Below are 26,213 nucleotides of genomic sequence, written 5' to 3'. Positions count from 1 at the left end.
GTTTATAGGGGCATGGTGCAAAGTTTTCACCCTGCTGTGTATTACTTCTTATCTGCCAGTGTTTTCCCATTACATCATCTTCAAGAAGACATGCTGTTTTCTCAACAGAACCCTTGATACTGAAGGACATCAGTCATCCAACACATCAAAATAATTTTGAAAAACTGTCAGGAAACTAGTAAATGATCTCCTATAATCTAGTTTTATAGAATAATTAAAAAAAAAGTCATTACTGGTTATCCAGAAGACTTCAAATGTCCCTTTAAGATGAGGCCCTCTACTCAGAGATGGGACTCAGTTATCTATGATCAGAACAGAATATGTGTGTTGTTTATGGAGTGTCTTATGTTAAGTAGGACCCCTAAGTGTGAGATTAGCACTGGATAAAACGAGTTTTTTTCTCTATAAGAGGTAGGCTACTCTTCTAAGGAGCAGGGAGTTGGATTCAATGTTCCTTATAGGTCCTTTCCAACATGAGATACCCTGTGATTCTAGGAAGATGTTATACTTTGTATAACTTGCAAGGTGAATCACTCTAACCAGCTTCTGTTTTGTTTGTTCATTTCTAATAGAGCTGGACATAACCTCTAGAAAGACACATTTAAGCCTTTTCTGATGGAATTTTACTATAAATGTATTATTTTACATGTTAATCTATTAACAAAACTACTAGAGCTGATATTTGATACATAGCTATCAAGTAGAGCCCTTCTTTTCTCACAAAAATCATAGCAGAAAATACAAACCAAGAGTTCCACCATTAGGCATCATCTAATATTCACTTTCCAGAATAAATCAAGCTGACCATACAGTTGCAAATACAAAAAAACTGAATTTACACAGATGTGATCAGTTTATCCATTCATCCTATGCAAAATATGCTACTATGTTAGCAGGTTGTTAAGATTAATTTACAAGCCAATATACGGCTGTGTTTGGTCCCTGCCAGAACACAGGATTACCATGATGAGCCACCCGAATTATAAAAGAGTCTATGAATATTAATTTTTCAGAATTTGGCATGAAAGTAATGGATTTTAAAGTGCCATTGTCCCACTAAAAGTGGGACTCGAGCTGAGTAAAACAGTCACCAAGATGAGAAATTTGCCTTTTATTTAGTACAAACTGTGGCATAACTTGTTTATAGCAACCAAAAGTTTTAGTTTCAGGTAACCCATAAAGGAAAACTCCATGTCCTATGCTCAGCTTAACCTAACTAAAAAACATCTTAACATAGTAGATATGCTATATTGCTTATTTACTGGTGTATACTTTATCTCTTTGGAAGTACTCAGGAAAACAGAGTTTAGGATCTGTGGCAGCACAAACCTATATAGGACTTTGAGAGACCCGCATTTCACAGAGCATATTTTTACCTAGAGGCATTTACTTAATGAAACTATTTATTTCAGAGTCAATATTCCTTGTCTTTATTGTTTCATAGGAACATACAGATTCCTGCAAATAATTAATATCAGCGAGTCCTGAGGAAAGAAGCAAAACTATCTAGAGTCTCCTTGACACTAAATCACTTCATGACTTTTGACAGTGACAACTTCCTTAGAGAAATTATGTTTCAGGATACTTGTTTTACGTATTTGTTTCACATTCAAAATGACATTTATTCTAGTTTTGCTGCAAAGGAACCTACACCTCCTGAGGATGCTGACAGAATGTGAATCATATTCAAGGTTGATAACACACTTTGCCGTTTAAAATACATGCCAACCAAAATAGAACTTTGTTAAGTTCTTTCATCTAGCCTTCCTCCCAGCTATTCACCTTTAAACAGATGACTTTTAAATGCTCTGTAATTAATGTTAAGCTGGTCTAGTTAAAGCAGAAGAAGAGATCCTGACATGATCGATATCAAAACACTCTATTCTCCAAAGCTGAATCAAATGACCTGTGAAAAGTACTTTCTATTTTTATAGCCTTACACCTTCATATCTGAAGACAGTGAGCAGAAAGTATAACCTCGATCTAAAAGAAAATGGCCTGTCCATCAATATCCAAAACTGAGATTCCCAGCCTGACTAGTTATTACAACAAGTAAAGCAGAAATCAACAGATTAATCACTCTCAGATGATAATGATAATGCAGGGATTGAAATGAATGCATATAATGTATTAAAATAAAATTATTTTAAATTCTACATTAATCACCTACTCATGCTTACTAGAACACTGTACTGCAGAGCTTACTGAGGTATGGGATCATAAGATGTATGTGTTTTCAGGTATATAATTATCTCATTGCTTATTACTAGAAATACTGCTGAAAGTGTATTCCATGTTGTTTTTCTCTTTTTCCCAACCATTATATACTCTGAGTGCATTTATTCTCTCAAGGAAAACCCAAGCTATATGCCTTTATATGCAGAAAGAATTTTTTTTATTCACCAGGGTGTATAAACAGGATAATTGTGCATGCAAAGGCAAAAACTTGTATAAAAAAGGGCAGCAAATCTCAGCTGAGATATTCTGAGGCAGGTCACCTTCCAAGGGCAGAAATCCCTCTTCTTTCACCCTCAGTACACAGAGAGTCGAGGTTTCCCTTCTCTAATACATAAGAAACACATCTGCCTGAAAACAAGGTTTTTTTACTGATTTGTTGTAGAAAATAAAAATAATGGTTATTAAGCTGACTCTCGCAGAGAAAAGTCAATCTGTAATTCTTTGTTCTGTATGTGCAGTGCAGCAGTCTTACACTGTCCTGATAACAGTAGCCTGGCACAAAACCAGCCTAGTTTCCCTCTGGGCTTACAGTCAAACATTTTGTACAGGCTAACAATAGAAAATGATTTCATAGGCACAGGGTCTGCCCTGATCTCACCCAGAGGCTTAAAGTCATTCACACAAGCTTCCTCTTCCACTCCATCCTTTCCCTCTTGTACCCTTTATTGACATCCAGAATCCAAACCATCCTGACTAAATCTGAGATTTATATGAAGATTTCTCTTGCCTGAAACTGACAGATTTTCAGTGCTTTTCAGTAAGTACCTCGCTGAAACCTCAGTATGAATAATTGGAATTCTGAGACCAAAAATAACACATCATTAAGTTGTAGAATAAAAATTTTGCAGCTTCTTCAAAATAATTTTTTATGTAGAAGAGCATACTTCTTTTAAATGAGGTTTAGCCTTTGGATTGCAGCTGTAGATTGTAGTGTTGTTGTTGGATGCCATGAAGAACCCTCCTAAACTTCAGTTCTCGCTTGACAACACCTGTACATGGGTGCAATGGTGAGTCACACAGGTCCCACTTCTCAGACATGACTGGGAGTTGCTACTGAAAGAGGCTGTCTTTCTTCAAGAAAAGTAAAATGAAAAGTGGGATTTTCCAGCTATTAGAGCACTAGCCAAGGACTCAGGCACTCATTCTTCTAATGTGACACTTGCTAGAAACTACCTCATTTATGTGTCTCAGAAGTGTTATCTGCTGCTTGCTAAATCTAGGAGCTGTGTACAGCCTGGTTGGAGTCATGTGGCTGGGAAAAGCTTCTCATGGATATCTTTGGGATCCAGAGAGCCACTTACTATATGCAGCAGGTTCATACATCTAAAGAAAAATAAGAATCCTTTTCCATCATGATCCCTTACAAATTCATGTCTCTGTTTTAATTTCATTTTTCAGAACTGGGGAAGTAGTGCACAATGTAGGTTTTATACTGTCAGGGGTGAAGTGAAAATATCAAATGCCTAAATAGAGGGCAATGCAAACCTTTTTGAGATTGCCTATCAGATCCAATAGGAACCTAATAAAGCTTTTAATCAAAGTTTTTGGCTGTTGGAGGGTTGTTTCCATCTCTTGGGGGGTTTAGCTTGTTTTTGTTTCAAATTTGCCTATCCCTAGAAGGCTGGATAACTCAGAAATATGACAGCTTCTCCTTTAAGAAATAGCTTCAGCCTCCCAAAATAATTCTGGTTTTAGCACATAGGGTGTAACTTTCATAATAATATTTCATAGATAGTATTTTCTCCCCAGTTTCTTTAGGTCTATATAAAAACCAGATATTTAGCTAGGAACTGTGTCCCAGTGTTTGACAGCTAGATGCTTCCTGCCTACTTTGGTGACAAAGACTGAAACCATGATTAGACATCTTAAATGTGCTTCTAACACAGATTTGAGATTAGTCTTAATAAGTGGATATGTTTTATTTCCTCAGGTTTGTAGAAAAAAACTGTAGTGCTTAGCTGAAGATTTTTTGTACTCTCCCTTTCTTTTTTTTTCTTATATTTCATTTAGAAAAAGAATAAATGTAAACTTCAATAGCACATTAACTTTTCCTTTGTAAGTTTTCATTTTAGTATGCTTTTTGGTTTTCTCTCTTCTAATTTTCAGTATTTATTTAGCTTTGCCTCTATGAGAAGCTCTTAACTTCAAGGGCAGAAATGGGTGAATTGGTGTTTATAGTTTGTTTTGCATCCCACTAGTTTTTATCCCACTAGTTTTGCATCCCACTAGGTTTTATCCCACTAGTTTTGCACCTCTGGTTTTAATTATCCAGCATATTTTTTGCATTTTCATATGGCCTTTTACACAGCACCAGTACAGTAATTCAAACATATTTGTAATATGTGCCACAGCATTTCCAGTATCTGTTGCTATTTATAGTCACTGTTGATGCTAACTCTTTGGAATTACTGGGAAACAAAATGTTCTTATGTTTGGGGTTTTTTCCCGAGCATTACTTGAAATGATGTCTATTTTCCACTCAAACTGGAACATCTAAATGTACTTTCAGATAGGATGTCCCAGTTTCCTTCACTCACATTGCTACTATCAAGAGACATCAGTAATGGAGACATAAAGTAGAAGGCAAAAATCTGCAAAGTTGAGAAACACTTCGTAAAGTTGTAGAATCACACTTGTGGTACATCTTAGAGGGGAGAAGATTCCAAAGAAAGTGAAAAAGGAGAGATATATGTAGGTGTCTTTTAAGACCATATGATATATATGGTGTAAAAAAGAAGACTGTATATGTTTTAATTATATTTACAGTCAGGATATCATTTTTATTAGAATGTGTATAATCTCTAAGTTTTGTTCAAATTAGACTAAATTCTCAGGTACAAACTCAGCACAAAGAAAAAAAATATGTCATGGACATACTGGAGCACCATTGCTTGAACACTGCAGAATTGCTGGGAGAGTTTTTGTCAGCTTTGAATCCCATAAGTCATGAGTTTTCTGGTTCTTTTTATGGACATTCTCTGTCTCTGCCTGAGGTACATGAGATATGAGCTTCCCCTAGTACTCTGATAATCCTTTGGAACCAAAATGCCCAGAATGACTGGGTTCTGGAAATAAAGTTTGCCTTCCCCAGACACCTCCAGCAGCTCTGGCTGAAGATTAAATTCTTCCTTTACAATAAATGTTTTTAAGAATTTGTGACAGGTGTGAGTATTACACATATGGGCATTTTGCTCATACCTGAAAGCAAATTGCTGTCAGACTGTGTGTCAGACTACATTAGAAGAACCAGACAAAACCAATAAACAACAAAACACTCTTCTCTGACTTAATGGTCTCATTGCTCTGAAGTGTTCTAGGATACTTCTGGGAGCATACTCTTACGTATCCTCTGCATTTAATGGATTCTCTAAAATAAAATGCCTTCGGTACTTTATGAAGCACACAATCACACAGTGTTAAGGGGTTGAAATGAACCTGTAGTCTTGATTCCTCACCGTGGGCAGGGACATCTCCCACTAGACCTGGTTGTTCAAGGCTTTCCCCAGCCTGGCTTTTGGCAGGGTTGGGGCATCCACAGCTTCCCTGCGTGACCTATTATAGTGTCTAAACACCCTTACAGTGAAAATTTTTTTAATATCTAATCCAAATTTTCCCTTTTTTAATTTGTACACATTACTCCTTGTCCCATCACTACAGTTTCTGATAAAAAACCACTTCCATCTTTGCCATAGTCTCCTTTAGATACTGGAAAGTTGCTGTGAGGTCTTCACATAACTTTTTCTTCTCTGGGTTGAACAGCCCCAACTTTCTCAGCTCAGTCCTCTTATCAACTTCAGGGCCTTCCTCCTGACTTTCTCTAGCAGTTCCATCTCCTTCTTAGTTGAGGGCACCAGAACCGGACACAGTACTCCAGGTGGGATCTCACAAGTGCAGAATAGAGGGGAAGAATCACCTCCTTCAACCTGCTGGCCCTGCTCCTTTGGATGCAGCCGAGGATTCCATTGGTTTTTCAGGCTATGAGCGCATTCTGCCAGCTTATGGTGAGTTTTTAATCAACCATCACACTCAAATCTTTCTCTACAGACCTGCTCTCGATCACCTCTTTGCCTGTTTTTTCTCTTGTCCCATTGGTCCTATAGTTAAACCAGATAATCATTCTACCTCTTCTCTACCTTAAGAGGATAATTTCCCAAATGCAAGAAATCAATAATTTTCTTTTCTTTTCAAAGTATTCTCAGTGAATTTGTAGATTTGACCCATTTTTTCTCATTTCCCCAATAATGTGTTTCTGCCATACTGTGTCCTACAAATTTTCTCTGCTCAAGTTCTAGTCTCACAAAAGTTACATTCCCTCTGAAACAGTTTGAGAGCACACTGACTCCCTAGGGCATCACCATGGCATGATAAGAACACAGGCCTGATGATCTCTTTGTTCCTGATCCCAGAAAGATTTGTTTCAGCTTCTCTTTGCCAACAGGAACTTCCACACTTTCTGAAGCATTCAGTGATACAACAGGAAGAACATAAATGAATGGAACTTCACAGCCTGTATCTGATCTAATAAACTGTGCTGGCATACTGCTTTTGTTTGCTTTGCAGGGGAAGCTGAGGGTGATTTTAAGTTTTGATTGCTGGCTGCTTTGTTCTCTTAGATGTTTGGGTTGCATGGAATACAATGTCTCAAAATATGGCACCAGGGGCATATTTCTAGCTCATTTCTAGACATTCAAAGCAAAAACTCTGCAGCTAGATTTTGCTGTTGTTTTTAAAGGATTTTCAATTTATTTGTGCTTATCACACAATCCACTAGCCAGAGGAGGAAAGTTCATGCTAGAAATCAGTCTTAGTTTTCACACTTACAATAACTAAATGCTGAAATCCTTTCATCAATAAGCTGTTGTGCTCGGCCTCTGTAAGTCTTTAATATTAGACTCAGAACCTTTCTAAAAAAAATTTGTAGCTCCACCAGTTGTTATCTATGCTCATATACTGAAATACTATGTAAAAATGTAACGGCTTAAGATAGATACAAAAACTATGGGATAAAATCTGTCACCTGTGTTAAATTAGGTGACAAAAAATATGTATTCCTGTGGCTGGAAATTGATTAAAAAATAAGGATGCCTTGGCATCTCTTTTCAACCCATTCAGTCTTACCTTTGAAGAGAAATGTAAAAGAGACTGCAGAAGATACACTCCACACCATAAAAATAATCCTTTATTTGGATTCAATCTGAGCTTCTATTGAGACTGACCTTAGAGGTGCTCTTCAGCAAGAGTGAATAACTGCATAGCTAAGATGATATTATTGAAAATATGGTATCTATAAGAAGTAGCATTTTAAATTCATCCAGCTTTCTTCTCCCTATTGATTTTTAACTAGTAATATTTTGAGATGTATACATTTATTTTAGTGCTCCCTGACTTCCGTAAGTATCAATTTTTAAGTTTCTGAACATATATTTCTTCTCTCAGGAAAACTTCAACATCACAATCTTCTTTGTGTGTTCATTTGTGCCTAACAGAGGTTACATGCAACACTAATTTAAAATTAAATTCCTTTCTAAAGTAGAAATTGTGTCTAAAAGAAAAAAAAAAACATTTAAAAAGGATGACCACTGTTTTCCTTAGATCTTCTACCATTGTTCTTTTTTGTCTATGAGGTATTGTTTTTTTTCTCTGCATAGAGGATAAAGGACCTCAGAAAGATTCCAAGCAACCATTTAGATGCAGCAGACCTTTAGGGACTTAGACACCCCTAAACTTGAGGAAAGCAATTGCTAAAGTGAACACTGTCATTCAGGACAGTAAAATACAAACACTTGGAAAATAGAATAGAATCACAGAATCACAGATTTGTTCTTTTTAGAAAAGACTTGAAGGCCACTGAGTCCAACCTAACATTGCCATAAAACCATGTCCTCAACTGTCTCTTCTACACATATTTTCAATGCTTACATGGATTGTTCTAGGTACATCAATCCAGTCTGTTCAAATCCCACTGCAGAGCCTTCTTACACTCCATCTCAGCTCATTGGGGAGGTCAGCACTCCCACCCGGTTTGGTGTAATCTGCAAACTGTTTTAGGATGCACTCAGTCCCTTCATCCAGATTATAGATACAAGATGTTACACAGGATCAGCTTTAACACTGAGTCGAGGGGAAACCCACTTGTGATCTGCCACCAGCTGAATGTAACTCCTTTCACCACCACTCTCTGGGCCTGGCCAGACAGCCATATTTTTAATTAGTAAAATTTTTTATCCATGCTGCTTAGAGCAGAATGTGGTTGGTTGGAAATCCAATCCTTGATAGTTGTCTATCATTCAGCTCCTGCTGCTTCAATTCAAAATCCAAGCACCTCAGCTCAAATAATGACAAAAGTATATTAGAACAATACTGTATGCTCTTGTACTTAAGGAAAGTACAAGATATCCCAATGCTGATTTGGTATTATTATCAATATTGAACAAGTAGAAGGGAAAAACAAGAGAGTAGCAGATGCAGTTACAACAATGTCAAAGGAGAATGTAAATCTGTTTCTTATATTACTAATTTAATTTGTATTCAGGATTTAGAATTTACTGATGAATATTTTTGTCACATCATCCATCATAGCCTGGCACTAGAGAGAAGGAAGATAGAAAAATTAAAAACTTGCTTGTTACTGTAAACTAAAGAGCATGAACAACATCCATCAAAGACAGACAGATAGAAGATAAAAGTGATTGCCAAATCCAAGTGATCTATGCTGATTTTCTTTTAAACATTTATTAAAATGCTCTAAATGCAGATCCACTTTTGCATACTTTCCTTTGGTAAATATTTATTGTTATTTCTTTTACCATGGACTGGAAACTGTGAACAGTGATAAATTAGTTGTAGAGGTCTGTAATTTTACTCTTGCTTTTAAAAATACATTTACATCTTCTACTGAAGTGCTGTTTTTTGTCTCTGATTAGCAGGGGTGCATTCTATGCCAGCTGTTAAGTAAGATGCTCTTCTCTTTTTGCTGCCAAAAGGATCACAGAACAAGGCATAGGCCAATAGTGGAGGGCAGATACTGCACAAGGGATCTGCTACAACGTTAGCTTCTGCCAGTGAAAGTGTTTTCATTGATTCAGTAGTCTTTAGATTAAGCTAGAGATCAACTCCTTTGTACCCTCAAACAATAAATATTTGAGCTTTAACTTACACAGAAATGCATGCATTTTTTTCTTAAGAGGTGTTCTGAATGCCAGTCTGTTTCCAAACTGGAGCTGATGCAATTGTACCCTCAGATTGGACGGTATCAAAACATATACAAGAATGACTTGCCTCTTAGAAAAAATTACAAGGTGCAACATTCCTGACAGCAGTGCTACTCGGTCTTAGACAGCAAGTGCAAGGGTGGTGTGAGAGTGCAAAAAACGTGTTCTGACACATAGTGCACAATTGTGTCCTTTGTTTTCTCCTAACAAAGGAAAATCAAATGTGCACAAAACAAAATTGTCTTGTCACAAACAAAAAGAGTCTTACTGAGAGGCAACTCAAATAGCACTACCCAGCAACTGGACCAACAAATTAAGGGTAGCTCAAAAAAAGGAGCTCTTTTGACTGCAGCCAACAGAAAAGAGAAATGTGTTTGTAGAGCTATACAATTAAAGCAGAGATGAAAAACAATCAGGAGGGTGAATAGAAGTCAAAGAAACTGTCATGAGCATAGCCCATGCTCATGTTAATGAAAAGCAGAGGGACTATGTGAAAACAAAAATGAAGGCACTTGACAAGAAATTATATTTGTTGTCATCTAGAGCAATGTAATGCACCTAGCAGGGAGGAAATAAAATCCATACAAATTAATAGATTTAGAATTTGTTTTAATCTAAGAGGAAGAAGATCTATGTGTCAACAGAGGCAGAATATCAAACTTGGTTTCTCAATACAAATATGTGCTCAGAAAAGCTAACAATTTTTTCTTTAATTATGAGAGGGTAGAGAATAATATGAGAAAGTATGTTGGTAAAAGCTGACACTCATTTTCAGAACAAGACTGATTTGTAGTACATTATCCAAGTTCTGTGTCACCAAAGCTCCATTAAATCCTATGCTACCACAGAGTACAGATAGACAGACTCCTGCATCACATTTTGTTTGCAGCAAAAGAGTTCATCTCTCAGCAAAAACATGTTGGTAGCTGCCATAATATTCTCTGTAAGAGATTCCTGCCTCTGCAGCTGGTTGCTCTACAAGGTCAAAAATAATCTCTTGAGCTTCTTCATAGACTTTGAGAGAAACTTTGAGATCCCTGTTTCTCCACTGGGCTGTGCTAGAATGAATATTCATGTCTTAACCTCATTTAACTTTGGGCATCTGATTTAGAAATCTACAGACTCTTAGATTCTTTGCTGAATGTTGAATCATTCTTCAAAAGAATTCTTAACACATTTTAAGGCAAAATTTAATTTTCAGTATTTTAAGGTAGCTTTATAAAGTCTGATCATAAGGTAGGTATTTATGTGACAATACCACATCAAATGTACTTGTTATCCTATCCAAACTATCATATCCTAGTGGTGCAGTTATGCAGAAGCCTGAGATGACTTAGGAGCTTTCTACCTTCAAATGGGAAAGAAAAATATTCCACTCATCCACCTCTGCTGCTTCACCACTTCATACTCTACAACCCTTCCCAGCCTTGAGCCACCAAAACATTGTCTGTGTGGTAAGTCAATTCAATAAACTAAATCTGGCTGAAAAAAAAAAAACCAAAACAACAAAAACCCAAAAAACAACAACCAACCACAAAACACAAATTCCCCCAGCAAAAACAAGAGAGTATTTTAGTATTGTTATGACAAGTAGAATAGCTTTAGCAACCCATTGCTTTCACAGACTCTTATGTGCATTTGCCTTCTAAAGCAGATGTGTCACAGTGCACACAAGATAAGGGAGATTACTGCACAGAGATGAATGCAAATATGAAGTGAAAACAAAGGAGCTGGAGAAGAGAGAGGAATGATTGGACTAGGAGGAAGACAGAGATAAATCAACCCCTTGAAGTAGTTATGTTGTATTATTGAGCTACATCCAAAGAAGGGGTTAAATCTTACTTTATGTCATATGTATTTTCACACTTTCAGTTTTAAATGTGTGGTAATTTTGATTAAATTACCACATAAGTAACACATCATAATTACTATGTAAGTTCCCATTTCCCAATTTTCAGGGCACTTATCTACCTATAGAAGGAAGTCTGAATAGTGCTTATACTTAGTCAGGAATTCAAAACAGAAGGTAAATATAAATAACTCCACTGCCTCCTGGAATGGATGGCATTTGCTGATTTTCTTGAAAACATTTTATTTGTGCTGCTGGGGTTAGAGGAACTACACTGCAGTAAAAGATTCCTATCCCACCAAGACTGACACAGAGATAAATCTATATCAAACATATTCATATACCAATAAAATAATATAAATATTCTAATTATCTCTGCCTAAACATGCTTCCATTCTCCATGCAAGATTTTCTTTGTTCATTTCCCTTGGGAATTTAAAACATAATCAGTAAAAAATTCTGGTTGCCTCTTTCCTTGATGAAGTGTAAACTTAAGCTTTAGCTTTCATTTACATCTAACTTCATTCATATTCAAAGCAGGAGACTTCTCCCTAGACCTAATAAGCACCTTAAGTTCAAGCTAACCTGCCAGTGTGTTATTCTCAGTTCAAAATCAAGAGCTCAGTTGTTATGTACTGACATTGTGAACACTGAGCAGTGACTTTGCAAAGGAGTTCACCTAAGTGTTGAAAACCTGACTTAGCATCAGTGTGGAAACAAACCAAGAGCTTGGATAAAGAGCTGACCTCAAGATCAACCTAAACTCTATCACGGCCTCAGCAGGGCATTGCAATTGTCAAAAAACAGTAAACTTCACTAAAGTGCCTTAGAACAGAATTAAGTCTAACCCTGGAAGAAAATTATATTTCTAAATGCCTTTAATTCTCAGTCTCTTTGATGAAGTTCCCAAAAAATTCCAGTTCTGATGATAATTCTCCTGATGGACACTTGCCTCCCAGGAAGAGAGCTGCTACAGGTATCGCAGTGATTTTTACAGAAGCTATGGAAGAGACACTGAACTTCAAAAATGCAGTTATCTCTTTATTTAAGTTAGGTAAGCATCCATGAACTACAGATTAAAATATTTTCCCATCCTGGAGGCAAGTGGAATTTTCAGTCAAACAAAATTAAGCTTTTGTAAAAAATTGCAAAAGCATTTCAAAACACTAGGCAATGAGTTTCTATACTGCATACATCTACTAAACTCTTGTGTATACTCTTTATAGAGAGATAAAAATCTGTGTATGATGGGAAAGAAAAATTAACCAGTTCAATGTTTATGGGGTTTTGGGTTGGTTTTTGTTCTTTTTTTTGGGGTTTTTTTTTTGTTTTTGTTTTTTTTTTTTTTCTGATTTGATTATGTGGTTAAAAAGTAGGTCTATGGGAATATAAGTAATAAAATATGTCCCCGTTTAAAACATTATGTATATTTGGTCAAAACATAAAATGTACTTGTATAAATAGAGAACATTCTTCAAATTTCAAGAGTTGAATCAAAAGCCTTTCAGTTTGAAAAAGAAACTCATAGCGGTTGGTGACAAATTTTGAATCTGAAGAATATTTTGTAGCATTAAGGATTTAGGAGTAAATAGAAAATTAGAGCAGGGCTTCTATAAAAAAAATAAAATAAAGCCATAGAACAAGGTTCAAGGTTCAATAATAGAGTATAAATGAGTTCAAGAGATTCCTAGGGTATAATTGTTTCTCAACAAGGAAGAAATTGATGGATATGATGAAAAGGTGAGAAGTTGAATTCTGGGAATGAGATAAACCTGGGGAAAAAATACACATGCTGAGTTGCTTGGGCGCTTTGTAGTTCAAAAGTGTTTCATGTTCACTAACCTCTGATAGAATTCTTTATCAGTTTGATTTGATTGTACTTCAGGGTGCACTGTGGCAGACTTTTTCCAGAGCTGCCCATTGCTTCAGCAAGAACTGTTAGCTAGAAAGTGCAATGCTGTCTAATTATTTCTCTTGAAATATGAAGCCCTATTTTATGTATTGCGTATTATTTTTAAATATGGTTCAAGCCTTTCAGAAAGCCACAAGAGGCCAAACTTTCTGAGGCACTCCTAGGTTTTTGTATGCTATTTTAGGAAACGTGCTATCTTTTCTATGGGAAGATACATGTGACTTGGTTGTCATTTTGTCAGTCAGGCTGCCCAGGATTTTGCAATTGTTACGTGTTTGTTCAAGTCATATCATCACCCTGGTAAACACTGTTGCAGTCCATTTTCACCACCTGAGTTGTTGTGATAGTTACTGTTTGAAGAAAAACTTGCAGATTTGCCCAAAGATTTGGCAACCTCGACTGATGATAATAAAAGAAAAATTGGTGCCAACCCTTTGCTGCTGCCCATCAAGAATAGGTGAGTGGTGGAAGCATGACAGGTTCTTTCTCTTCTCATTTGCTTCACTTTTTGAAAGACCAGTATGGTTCATCTGACTTCTTTCAGTAGGCTCCAGGGCTTTAACCAGGTCCTCTTTACACTGGCAGGAGCCAAGGGAAGTTCCAAACAGGTATACCAAATGATAAAGTTAATAGTATTTATATATAATGCTGAAAAGCACAGGTTTGCTTTTGCTTTTTGAAATATTCTTTGTTTCCTAAGTGTACTTTCATGTTGTTTTCATCTGGAACAGCATCAGACCCATAAGAATATCACTTGCCTCTAATTATATAGCCTGCATTGTCTGATTTCAATTGATGTGTATTCTGTGAGGGTATTCTCATATGCTTAAACTTAGAGCCTTCTTGTTCTTTTCAATTACAGAATTAAGAGGCCACAGCTAAAATCAGAAAAATTTGGCTAAGGATAAAAGGGAACATTGTTTGCCTCTATCTCTACTCTTTCACTCAAATTCTGCTGCTTTATCTATATCCCAGTCCATGCTCAGTCATTATGTGACATGAAAAAAAATTACTATCTGAGCCTGGGAAAGTCGAAGCTTGGTTTTTGTTGGTTGCTTTGCCTATTTGTTTGAACATAAGGACCCCAGGATTTATTAATCATCCCACCCTTCTGAATGTTTTCAGTCTGCTTATTATATTAACATCCTTTCCTGACAAAAACTTTTTTATGTATTTTGTGAAGTCTCACTTGAAACAGAGAGGAAATGCTCCTCTCAGACTGTATTTGTATTCACCCTATACTGAGCACTGTGGCTGTGATCCAGCAAAGCATTTAAGGTTAGTTTATCTTTAAGCATAATCCCATTGAAGTTAGTGGCATGATCCATGTACTTAAATTTAAACACATAGCTGAGTGCTTTGCTGGATCACAGCCAGAGTACTCAGTACCTTACAGGATTGAACACTCTCTTTTCCTTGACACTGGCCTAAGGCAAGATATACAGACACGTGTGAATATATGTTCCTTATACTATAGAGGTTAAACAGTATTATTCAGATTCTTTCATATTCCAGTCAATAGAAGATATTCTCCAGTTTCTTAAAACTCTTGCCAGTTGTACTGAAAGTGGAAACATTAGAATTTCAAAAGAGTGTAACCTAGACTGTCACTTTCCTTTCTCTTTTTTGATCATGCTGAATTTTATAGCTCAGGAGATTCAGGTCAAGTTGGTGTTCTGAATGAAGGTAATTTGTTAACACACGTTTAAATCCCTGCAATGTTCTGCTGACAAAGGCTAACTTAATACGCAACAGATTCAACACCTCTCCAGTGGTGGTATGTGCTTTAAATGAAAGTGCTTTTTATAGTTTGGACTAACTTGAGCCATTTGGGGCTGACTGAATGGCAAGTGCTTCAGGCAGCTGAAGTTAAATGTTCCTATACAAGTTTGTTTAAGGCTGGTTTGGTTAGTAACACCTATGGTTCCTGTTGAAATGGGGGGGATATCTTGAACATTTGTACATAATAAAATATACAGTCCACTAGACAAACGCTGTTTCCATCAGAATAAACCATGAGTATAAATAAAATTATACTGTTACTGAAAATATTTTTTTTACTGGCTGCATCTCAGCATATTTAAAGGTGATTTCAAATCTGACTAATGTGAATAAGTTTGGAATCAAACATGGATTCACTTGAAAGGTGTTTTTCTTCTCCTTCTTTTTAATGTTTTCTTTTTTTCCCCACTCTTAAGCACCCTTTTAAAATTCAAAGTCCATATTCCTTATCTGAATATCATCCAATCAGACTTTGTATCTGTACAGACAAATGATACATTCCAAGTATTATTTGCTTGATTATAAAGCCTGGTTTGATGGGATACAATCACTTTTCTGTTCTCAATGACCCACTGAATGATGACATTACTCAGAATTCCATTTAGATGATGCAAATGACCTAATCAACTTGTCTTCTGCCATGGCACTAACTGAACTCAAATGTCAAAGAAAACTTAGTAAACAAAATCTTCCTTTTGTGTAACTGAAATTATGCTATGGGAAACTTACGAATATCAGCTATAGAAATTGTTTTGTTACTTTCATTTGCATGACATAGGTGTAGAGGTCCATACTCTTTAGGATGGACTTAGGATTTAGGATTTTGTTTTTAAGCAAGGAAAGAAAAAAACGCAGAGCAGAAAGTAAAATTACATTATATGAAAACTGCAACATGATTATTTTGTTTCACTTTCCATAATAAGCTATAAACTATGTCTTAATTAAAATTTTGCACCAAGTTCTCAACAAAGTAAATATTCTTCTGCATTTTCAAGTACTGATCATAGTTACTCAATTTCCTCTGTTTCTTACTTTACCATTAAAAAAAAAAGCCTGAGTTATGCAAGCTATGAAACATCATAAGAATTGTACTGGTAGAATAAGCACGGCTGTTCAAATTTACTTCTATCAAATACTATGATACATGTCACACAGACATATCAAAATTAAACTGTATATCATAGTAGTAGTCTAGTTTCAACAGCACTGAGATTTCTGGGAAGCAGCTACTTGTTTTTGGAGGCCTACGTAGCTGAGTTTAAGCTGCTTTCCCTAATGTTCAAGGTTTCTAGTGAAAAATAGATTAGTAATATTTATGTGACCTGCTCTCATGTCTTGGTTACAACATATGTTTCCACAAAGTTGTCACCTAAAAATATGGAGTTAGTCTTCTAGATTGCTTCAGACACACAGGGGCTTTTCCATAAGCAAATGTTTGAAATTCCATTCCAGTCCTTGCTTGCACATTAATTTGGCAACAGAGGGCAAAAATCTTAATGTTAAAATCCTGCCAGCCAGTTTTCCAACTATTTAACTTCTATTTAATATAATACTCAGTTAACTGTAAAATGATATTTGATTGTTTTGAGGGAGTTCTTATGCTGAAGAAATGTTAATTACCATCTTTGCAAGAGTGACAATTGAAAGTCACTATCAGTGTTAACAGTGGTTCATTACAAGTGATCCCACCGTCCAGGTTGTCTGTTCATTTGATTTTAGGCAGATATACATGTGCCAGAGGACATAATGATCTTTCCATAATAAGATTATTTTCCAGAGGTATTACATGTCTTCTTTTAAGCTGAAGATCAAGACTGAAGTTTGATGGTCTGCAATAAAAATCATCCTTTAGATTCCTTGAGAGAAATCAAGAGTACTTGATCCATTACATTTAAAGCATGGGTATGATACAGCTAAAATCATCAAATAATGCATACTGAAGGGTGAATAGACTGATGCACTGTCTTGCTCTAATATCTATGATCAAAAAAGGCATATGAAAATATTTTTTATGCTGTGGAATTAATCCATTATTTTAGAAGTTGTATGCTAACTTAGCACTAAGCACTATTTTATTTGTACCTTTGATCTGACATATCTTCCACTTACAGTTGTCAGTCCAGTTTATTAACTTCTAGTTATGGTCAGCAGCCCAAATTAATAAAGCATCTTTTATTGTTATGCATAAATATGTTTATACACACACACATACGAAATAATATTTATCTTTAGTAAAAAAATCACCCAGAAACATTCTGAAAAATTCAAAGTATGATAAAATCTATTTAATGAAATTAACTTAAAATACATTGTGCAATTTAAGGGTTAATATCAGCCTCATAATTGTTTATTTCATCTGTGGTCTTCCAGCATATTTTTATTATTTGTTCCCCTCTTTTTTCCTCTCAATTTTATTTGAAATTGGAGTAATTAAATTTAAAATCCTAGTGAGTCTACAACAACATTCATGGTAATGAGATAATAAATGTCCTACAGCAGCCAAGGCAAGTTATCAAAATTGTGTTACTGCAGCTTGATGTTTTTTGCCATAAAGATTATTGTGCTTCACACACAAAAAGCTCTGTTGACTATCAATCTTACATGTATCAAATTGTTGCTTCACCTTTTTCTTCTTCTGTAATACTCTTTACATTCAATTGAATATTGTCTAATTCCTTGGTATTATGATTTTTTTAAAAAGCAGTAAAACTTTCAAAGCCTTGATCTCAAAAGGAAAAAAAAAAGGTTAGTTTTTATATTCACAGGAAATGATACTTGGATTTTAAACAATTTTATTTATCATGAGTGTTTGGACTTCATCTGTCACCACTTTGAGTTATTCATTTCATATTTGCAAATTATAAGGTGGGGACACTGAGAGTATAAAGAACATCATTTCCTTACTGAAACAATCAAATATAAGTATCCTTAAGACTATTCTTTTCCCTGGATTTGGTAAGTAAGTGGTGTGTGACAAATTAAACCATGATGAGACAAATTGCCCATCCGATGTAACAGAGACCACACAAATCAAGAGCTCCTCTGAAATCCAGAATCTAAGAAAATTCTTAGTCAGAGTCTGCTTTATTCATTATCAAGGTGTGTCCTGGATAGTCCAAACCTTGAGATCTCACTTTTTTTGTTTAGCCTAGGGATTTTATTTTTGTGTTTTCTGACAAACTTCATGAATTTTATTATAAAAGTCTGAAATTCTATGTTGATTATATCAATTTTGCTTGTGGTCTAATGAGAGATGCTTAGATAACAGTGTTAGCTCAAAAATTAAAATCTGAAAGAATTAAACAAGTTTTGAGGCGTAGATGTACCTTTCTGTCCCCTTCAACCTCACAAGTCCAAACACTATTTCTATGTGTGAGAATGGCTGATAAAACTAAAGAATATGAGCATATACCCCCTTATATACACACATATATAGACTCAGTGTTTAGAAAAACAAATAAAAAAACCCCCTATGTTCCCTAAACATTATTTCATAGAACACAATGAAAGTGTTGTATGGATTTCAATAAAGCAGTATGTATTTCAAGAAATGTGATAATTCAAGCAATTTGGTCTGCTAGTTACCTGGAATAAAATGCTTTGTTCTATTACAACAAAATCTTTCAGGTCTTCTGGTTTTGGGTGGGTTTTTTTTTTTTTTTTTTGGTTGGATCTCTCACATCCCTTACATGGGTCTCTGAATTTAGGATGAACTAGTAAGGTCTGAATAGGTTACATACCAGGAAACGGAATATGCAAACATTCTTTCCAAGAAGAACACCACTGCTAATACAGAAATATGATTTTACAGTAATCTTCAAATGATGACTGAAAGTTAACAGAGTTAAATACTTCAAACTGTTTCAGTTAATATTTGTTGTCATTGTCTAAAAGGTAAAACATCATTTGTTATTTTGTTTAAATGTGGAAAGATATAATCACACAAGGCCTATATTTTATGTTTGTTTAAACACCTTTTAATTTCTCTGTCACAGCCCAGAAGCAAGGTACAGCTGTGGAAGAATGGAAGAAGGGTATTATTGCACTGTAAATGCTTTGGCAGACTTGAAGAAAAGGCCTGAATAAGTCTGTTTTGCTTTGCTTTTCTGTTTGTTTCCATTTTTAAAATATAATTTAAGAGAGTTGTCATTAGTGTTTTAATCAAAATCCCAACAAAAACTTCTCTTTGTTATACTCCTCTGATATGGATGTACTCTTGAATTTTTTGTAAATGTAGCCAATTATACTAAATAAATACCAGGCTTCACTTTACTGACTTCTACTATCAGGAAGTTATCTTCAGTGTCCCAGATGGTTACTGCACAGCAGAATAACAACCACAGCCAAACTCAGTGAAAGACAGTCTTATCTTACTTACGAGTTTTCCTCTTCTCTCATCTCGTGCGATTAGCCTCAGTTAAACTCAAACAAATATGTTGCACAAGTATAACATCTGATTTGTAAAATGTCACTGAAATAACTGTAAAACTTTACCTACAAGTTGGTAAAAATGAATTTAATATTTTAATTATTGTGTACATTTGGCACACTTCAATATCTCCTTTAGAGCTGCACTGTATATTAATTCTGGATTTGCATATAAGAAAGACTTGAAAAAATGCAAAACACAAGAAAACCAGTGTGTACACAAATCTTCATAATGGGCTTAATTTTTCCAAGTATGCTGAAGACAAAAGTAACACATCTCCAATCTATTCTAATTCTTGATATTAAGGCTTCTTTATTTGTGGATCATTGATCTGACACTGAAAAGGCAAATATTTCTTTTGGTGGCTTACATCAGTCTATTGTGAGGAAAATAGACAAAGCAGTCAGATTTGTGTGCACTGGCATCAGACTGAACTCTTCTGCTTATGTCTGTGGTTGTCCTCTCAAGGAGGACTGGGATTATATCCCATCCACTGTGTGCACTATTGCTGGATGAGTCGTTCATACAAGCATTTTTAGAAGCAGTTGCACAGTTTTTGTGTACTGTAATATACTGAAGTTTCTAGGCAAATGAGCTTTACAGTGGGGCAGTTAAGCCATCTTGTTCTTTAACAAATTGATACAGGGCAATGTGGGTATTTCTTTACAGTCCTGAAGAGACGCAAGTAATTAATTTTTGTGGCTAGTATGTGTCTCATAAACAAGTAAATTGAGTCACCCAATGCAAGACTAATCACAGGTAGGCAGATAGTGTGAAGAAAAACACTTTTTCAAACTCAGCCTGCTTCCATGGGACTGATAACTCGGGTTCAGGATACAGAAGACAACTATTAGACTGTGAAACATAAGTTTCATTGATTATTCTGTTAGATTTGTAATTTCATAGCACAGACCCCAGGAAAATATCCAAACAACTTTTCCCACCCCATGCATACAAAGATTTCATCCTTCACACCGGCCATAAAACTTTCACTCATTGTTTGATTTTCTTTAGGATATCATAAACAATTACTGTGGTGATGTAGATTTTGTAGCATCCTTGTGGAAGAAAAAGAGTTAAATATATCCCAGACTTAAAAAATCTACAAATTTCTATCTCTATGGGATGCAAGGATAAAAATGTGATTCTACTGTAAGGAAGAGAAAGACCAGACATGGATACTGATTACTCTTCCCACCTTCCTTCATGCTCTTTTTCTGGGGAAAAGAGGAGATTTTACTCCTTTCTTTTCCATTTTAAAACATGACCCTTCTTGCAGCAGGGAGGAGAGGTAATTAGACCCAGCCGTGTATCTTGTTATGACCCAACCCAACAATTAAAGTCCCTTTGTTTAGTCAGCCTCTCTACTAATGAAAGGAAAGAAGGGAATGGCTAAACACTTGAGTTGCTTCTCAATGTCAGCATGCATTAGAAGAGAAAAAATTATTGTAAAACTAGTGCGATATTTGGCATAGAGGCCTATAGTTATTGATAGAACTGAACTGAAAAATCATACTCCTATTTGTGGCTTCTCAGGAGTGAAAGAAAATTCATTAATCATTCAGCACCACAGTCTGCTGTTATATCACACCTTCCATTGAACAAATGGATCTATGATTAATCGGGTTAATTGATTTTGTTGCTTAAATCCAGACTACTTTGGCCATGAAATAATTTGGGCTCTAGAACTAATTCTGAGAGAATGAACAGGGCTAAAAGAATACATTATCTTCTGATGATTAATATTGTTCTTCCAGTGACCAGCCAAATTACTTTCTGATCAGTTTGTACCTATTTAATCTTGTTTTGAACTGAATATGGTGATAATGATCAAGGGAGGCGTGACATGACTTGTAACATTTTCTGTGTTCATATTATGAAGTGGAACTGAGAAATAAAGTCTATGAAAATTAATGGGAAAAATTTTGCTTAATTTATTCACTTTTCTCTTCCTATCTGTAAACCATTATATATATATATATATATATATATATATATATATATATATATATACACATATATATATTATTTTTATATATGTAGTTTCCCTGGCCCTTAAGACTCCTTATTTCAATGAAAATAAAAATGAATCATAAACCATAAAAGATAATAACTTGTTAATCACCAGCATTTTTTATCTCATCAATTAATAATTAATTTTTAAATTTGTATTCTTTCTTCCTAAAATAAAATAAATTCCAAAGTGGAAAGTCATTTCAATCAAATAGCTACAAATTGGACAAGCAACTCAAACCTTAAAATGTTAAAACATAATACTTTAATAAATCAAAAGTCTTTTTTCCCTTCCTGTGTAAGAAAAAGGAATTTGTGAATACTTACATTTCTTGACTTATTCATATTGCTTTCAGCAATTTTTTTCAAAAATTAAAATTTCATTAGAACATTCCCCTGTATATGTCAGCAATTGCCCAAAGAGACGCAATTTTTAAAGAAAATATTTTAGCATCAACAGCAAATTAAAACAAGCAATTTTTAAGATTTTGAGAACTATGTCCTCATGGTTGCTGGATCATACCACTTCAAGTGGATCTATAATCACCTACACTGGGGTAAATTTGAATCAGTGTCAGTGAGTCACACTTTAATACTCAGAACTGTTTGGTTCTGAACCTAAGAGCTGAGTGGATAAAAGTCTGTGGTTTCTTTTAAAAACTCTCCTATTGTTGCTGGAAGTAGATCAGAGCCTGGTATAGCATATTGCAAATTCTTTGATTTCTGCTTTCAAACATCAGTGTTTCTGAGAAAATTATGCCTATTCTATTAAATATATGCCACACCGTAGTCACCATAGACTGTAATTTTTATATTTCCCCATAAATAGCATCTGACATAATGCAGAGCCAAAACTCAAAGGGTTCTTTATCTTCCAGATCTTACACAAGCTACTGAGCTTATAGGTCAGGATTTGAAGGTGGTTTCAAAACCAGGTATTGAAGAATAGATAGAGCCAAGATTTATAATTGAAAGATAATGACTGAAGCATTCATCTGTGAAGTTCATGCGTGTTTTCAATTAGTTGCAAATGTTCTTTACACAGTTTAATATATGAGACAGGTTAGACTGGTGTCACAGCTTAACCCCAACTTGGAATGAAGCTCCACACAGCCACTCACTCACTCTCCTTCCTATCAGCTTGACTGGGAAGAGAATCGGAGAAGGGAAAGCTTGAAGACTCAAGGGTTGAGATTAAGAAAATTTAATAGGGAAAACAAAAGCCAAACACACAAGCAAAGTAAAACAAGGAGCTAATTCACTGCTTCCCATGGGCAGGAAGGTGTCCAGCAACCCTCAGGGGAGTAGGGCCCCATCACATGTAATGGTGACTTGGGAAGACAGATGCCATCACTCCAAACCTCATCTCCTTCCTCCTTATTTCCAGACCTTATATACAGAACATGATGCCATATGGTCTGAAATATCCCTTTGGTCACTTGGGGTCATCTGTCCTAGCTCTGCCTCCTCCCAGCCTCCAATGCACCCCCAATATCCTCACCAGTGTGGCAGTACAAAAAGCAGAAAGGACTTTGGGTCTGTGCAATCCCTGCTCAGCAATAACAAAAACATCTGTCAATTATCAACTCCCTTTTCACCACAAATCCAAAACACTAACCCATACCAGCTATTGTGAAGAAAATTAACTCAACTTCAGCCAAAACCAGGAAATCCAGAAAAAAACTGTACAACCTTTCAAACAACAGAGATGTTCTTTAGGGCAACTTGATTAAAAATCAAAGTGAAAGGAGGAAAACTAGGAACCTGCTATCCATTTCAGGGGAGTAAGAGTAAGGCATATTGAATCGCAGAGCCCCTTTTAAGTCTGAACACTGCTTTCCCAGAAGAGCAGAACACCTTTTCAAGACCTCCCTACACTTGATCACATCTATACCTACATAAACCCATCCTAGGCACAAAGAAATAATGGTTTTGCTGTCATGCCCAAATTCTGTCTTGAAATAGAGCATGCAAACAAGTCCTAAGTTTAAGAGAGAAGGAACACAGATGTGCAAAGGAAAAATAAATGCTGTACCTGCTCTCTTCCTTTAATGAGTTGCCTCTTTCTGTGAAGGAATTCCTCCTAGATATCCTTTTCTCTGCTTGGCTGTGTCTCAGCATTCACTTGTGTTGTACATCATTTATCAGTACCAGCTCTGGGAGATAACCAGCATCTGTGAGATGTGTAGTATGTTTTGGATGAAAGCTGTCCCTGTTGCCTTTAACAATGCCAATTGTTCTACATCCCCAGTGTTCTGCACTTGTCTTCAGTGGTTAGAAACAGCATTCCCAGCTGCAGTGGGAAAGGTTTTTGAATAAATATTAGGCAGACTGCAAACATGCTATATATAAGTTTTGCATGGATGGTTTTTCAAACTGTGAGTAACAGTAGGTTTTGCAATTTTTGAGTGTCTAAATTAGGGGCCTATTTTCTTAATTGTCAGAAAGGAAAAACCACCATTGTCCTTTGTTTTTTGGTCAATAAAAAGAGTTCATAATTTCTGATTAAAGATATTGGATTCAGACTTGAGATCCCAGACCCTGGAGGGTCTCAAACACCTGACAGCAATTCCATCCACACTACACTTTGGTAAAAACAATTTTTTCCTTCAAAAATATCTGCAGAATTTTGTGTCACAGTAGGATAGCTTCTCTGGTACAAACCATCCTATCTGCATCATTCAGAATGATGGTCTTCAGAAGCGCTGGGCATGAGGAAACTTTCTGCTGCATGAAGAGGTCTGACTCATCTCTCGCCATGGTGTCCAAGCAAGCTGTCTGTGGCTGCTTTGATAGCAAGAAAAACAGCTGAGATCTGTAAGAAGGAGACTGCCTCAGAATGTCTGTGTTCTCTATTTAGAAGTCACATGGATCCAAATTTAAGAAGATGGGATAATTTCTCTATTTCCATTCTAAACTCGACATGGGGAGTTTCTGAAGGTATTCTCCAAATGGGATATTACAAATCTACATTTTTGGCACACAAGGTCATAGAAGTGTTGTGTTCACCTTTACCTTTTCAGTAGTAGTTGTGGAAGACAGGGCTGGACAACACCCAGAGGTGGGATCCCATGACTCCCATGTATACATGCATACATGAATGATTTGGATAATAAGATGTCTTGGTTTGAAAAGACAGGTGTCTGCTAAGGAAGACAGGAGCCTGTCTTGAAATGGAAAATGTAAATCCCCTCCTTCTGAATTATTACAATTTTGAAATTAAGGGGCTCTCAGGCAAAGATATGGGAGTAGGAATAACAGTTCTTTATTAGGAAAAGTAAAAACAAAAATGCAGTAATACAAAACAATCCTGACAGAACACAACCTGACACACTGTGGGTCAGGATGTTGGTAGCAGTTCAATTAAATGGTGGCTGCAGTCCTCCTGGAGTGACAGGTGTGGTTCTGTGGAAATTGTGATCCTGTAGAAGGGTATAGTTTTCTTCTGAAGGTTCAGTGATGATGTAGATGGGCCGGGTTTTCTTCTAGGAGTCCAATGGGAAAAGGTTGTGTGCCGTGTTCTAAATCTCAGATTATATCCAGGTAGGAATGCTTGGCTCCTCCCACTGGGTGGAGCACCTCACAATGGGATGATGCCATTTTATCAGTCAGGCAGTGAAACTCAATGGCCCATTAACAGAAGATATTTTCTGGAGGGAGGATTGGTTTGTGGAGGAGATAGAGAAATCTATCTGCCACCTGGTTTTAACAGGTGGCCCAATTAACAGCAGATAATTGGCCCACCTCTAACAGAGGGCAATAGAATACACACCCCTAGGTACATCTTGCATTTGCAACTTAAGACTTATTAATATAATGCAAATCAAGATAGGATGCTATTACAAAAAATTGTATTGGACCATCTAATTTAAGGGCCTATACTCTGACTTGTTTTTTGAGCAACTTACCATTTCTCATTACCACTCTGGAGCTTATTATTAGCTTCATAGATGAGACGATGGGGACTGACATACTGGCTGACTTCACAGTTGTTCAAAGACACTTCCACTGCAAAAGAATCTGTTCAAAACTAGGGCTTTACTCTTTCTGTTAATTTGAAAATGTGAAAGTCAATGAGAAGACAATAACAATGCTTGCAAGTCTGAGGAAATTGGTCCTTTTTCCTTAAATTGTGTTTCCAGTTTTACCATGATGTTAAAATACTTGCTACAGATTCGTTCTTATTAGTTGATTTTGTTATTGCCTTGGACTTCAATAACTATTCTGCAATCACAAAAATGGAGGTTGTCAAGGAGAACTGATTTTCTGCTTAACTACAGGCTATTTATCATTCTTGCACTGTATCTCTGTGTATTTGCTGAGACATAGGTACATCAGTCATCTGTCATGTGCTGGTTTGCAGCTAGGTCTGGATTGTCCCTTTTTATTTTCATTCCATGCACAAGGATGAAAGGACAAGGCAGCAGTGACTTTAGCCTTGCCCTGAGGTGTTGCCAGGGCACAACTCAGAAGTAATACCAAGTTCTGCAACCCAGTAAAATTTCCATGTCCTCCACTTCTGAGCTATGTTCTTTGTCTTAAGTCTTGGCAGGTTAGTTAAGGTTTAAGGCTCATTTAAAATTTGATTTATTTCAGGCACTCTCAAGAGTTTATTAATACTAAGTGCAGTGGGAAGTCCTGTGATTATCATTTATATGATCAGATGAGATAAATAATAGGCAGATAAGCATTTATGCACAGATAGGCAGAAATACATCTTAAATAAGATGCTTACAATCATATCATCATGGACATTAAGAAGTTGTTCTCATTTGCAAC

At 36.0% G+C, this 26,213-nt stretch overlaps 1 protein-coding gene across 1 annotated transcript in view; it reads right to left on the bottom strand.

The window, feature by feature from the left end:
• CDH19 (cadherin 19) overlaps nucleotides 1-23,602 on the bottom strand; it is a 113,496-nt gene extending 89,894 nt beyond the window's left edge. The window contains exon 1 of the mRNA XM_064432708.1: nucleotides 23,470-23,602. The gene's annotated coding sequence lies outside the window, so the exon portion shown is untranslated. The remainder of the gene's footprint in view (nucleotides 1-23,469) is intronic.
• Nucleotides 23,603-26,213: the final 2,611 nt, after the last annotated feature.

Source organism: Passer domesticus, chromosome 1 (genome assembly GCF_036417665.1).
Source record: "Passer domesticus isolate bPasDom1 chromosome 1, bPasDom1.hap1, whole genome shotgun sequence".
Lineage (NCBI taxonomy): Eukaryota > Metazoa > Chordata > Aves > Passeriformes > Passeridae > Passer > Passer domesticus.
This window is presented reverse-complemented; position numbering and strand designations above follow the sequence as displayed.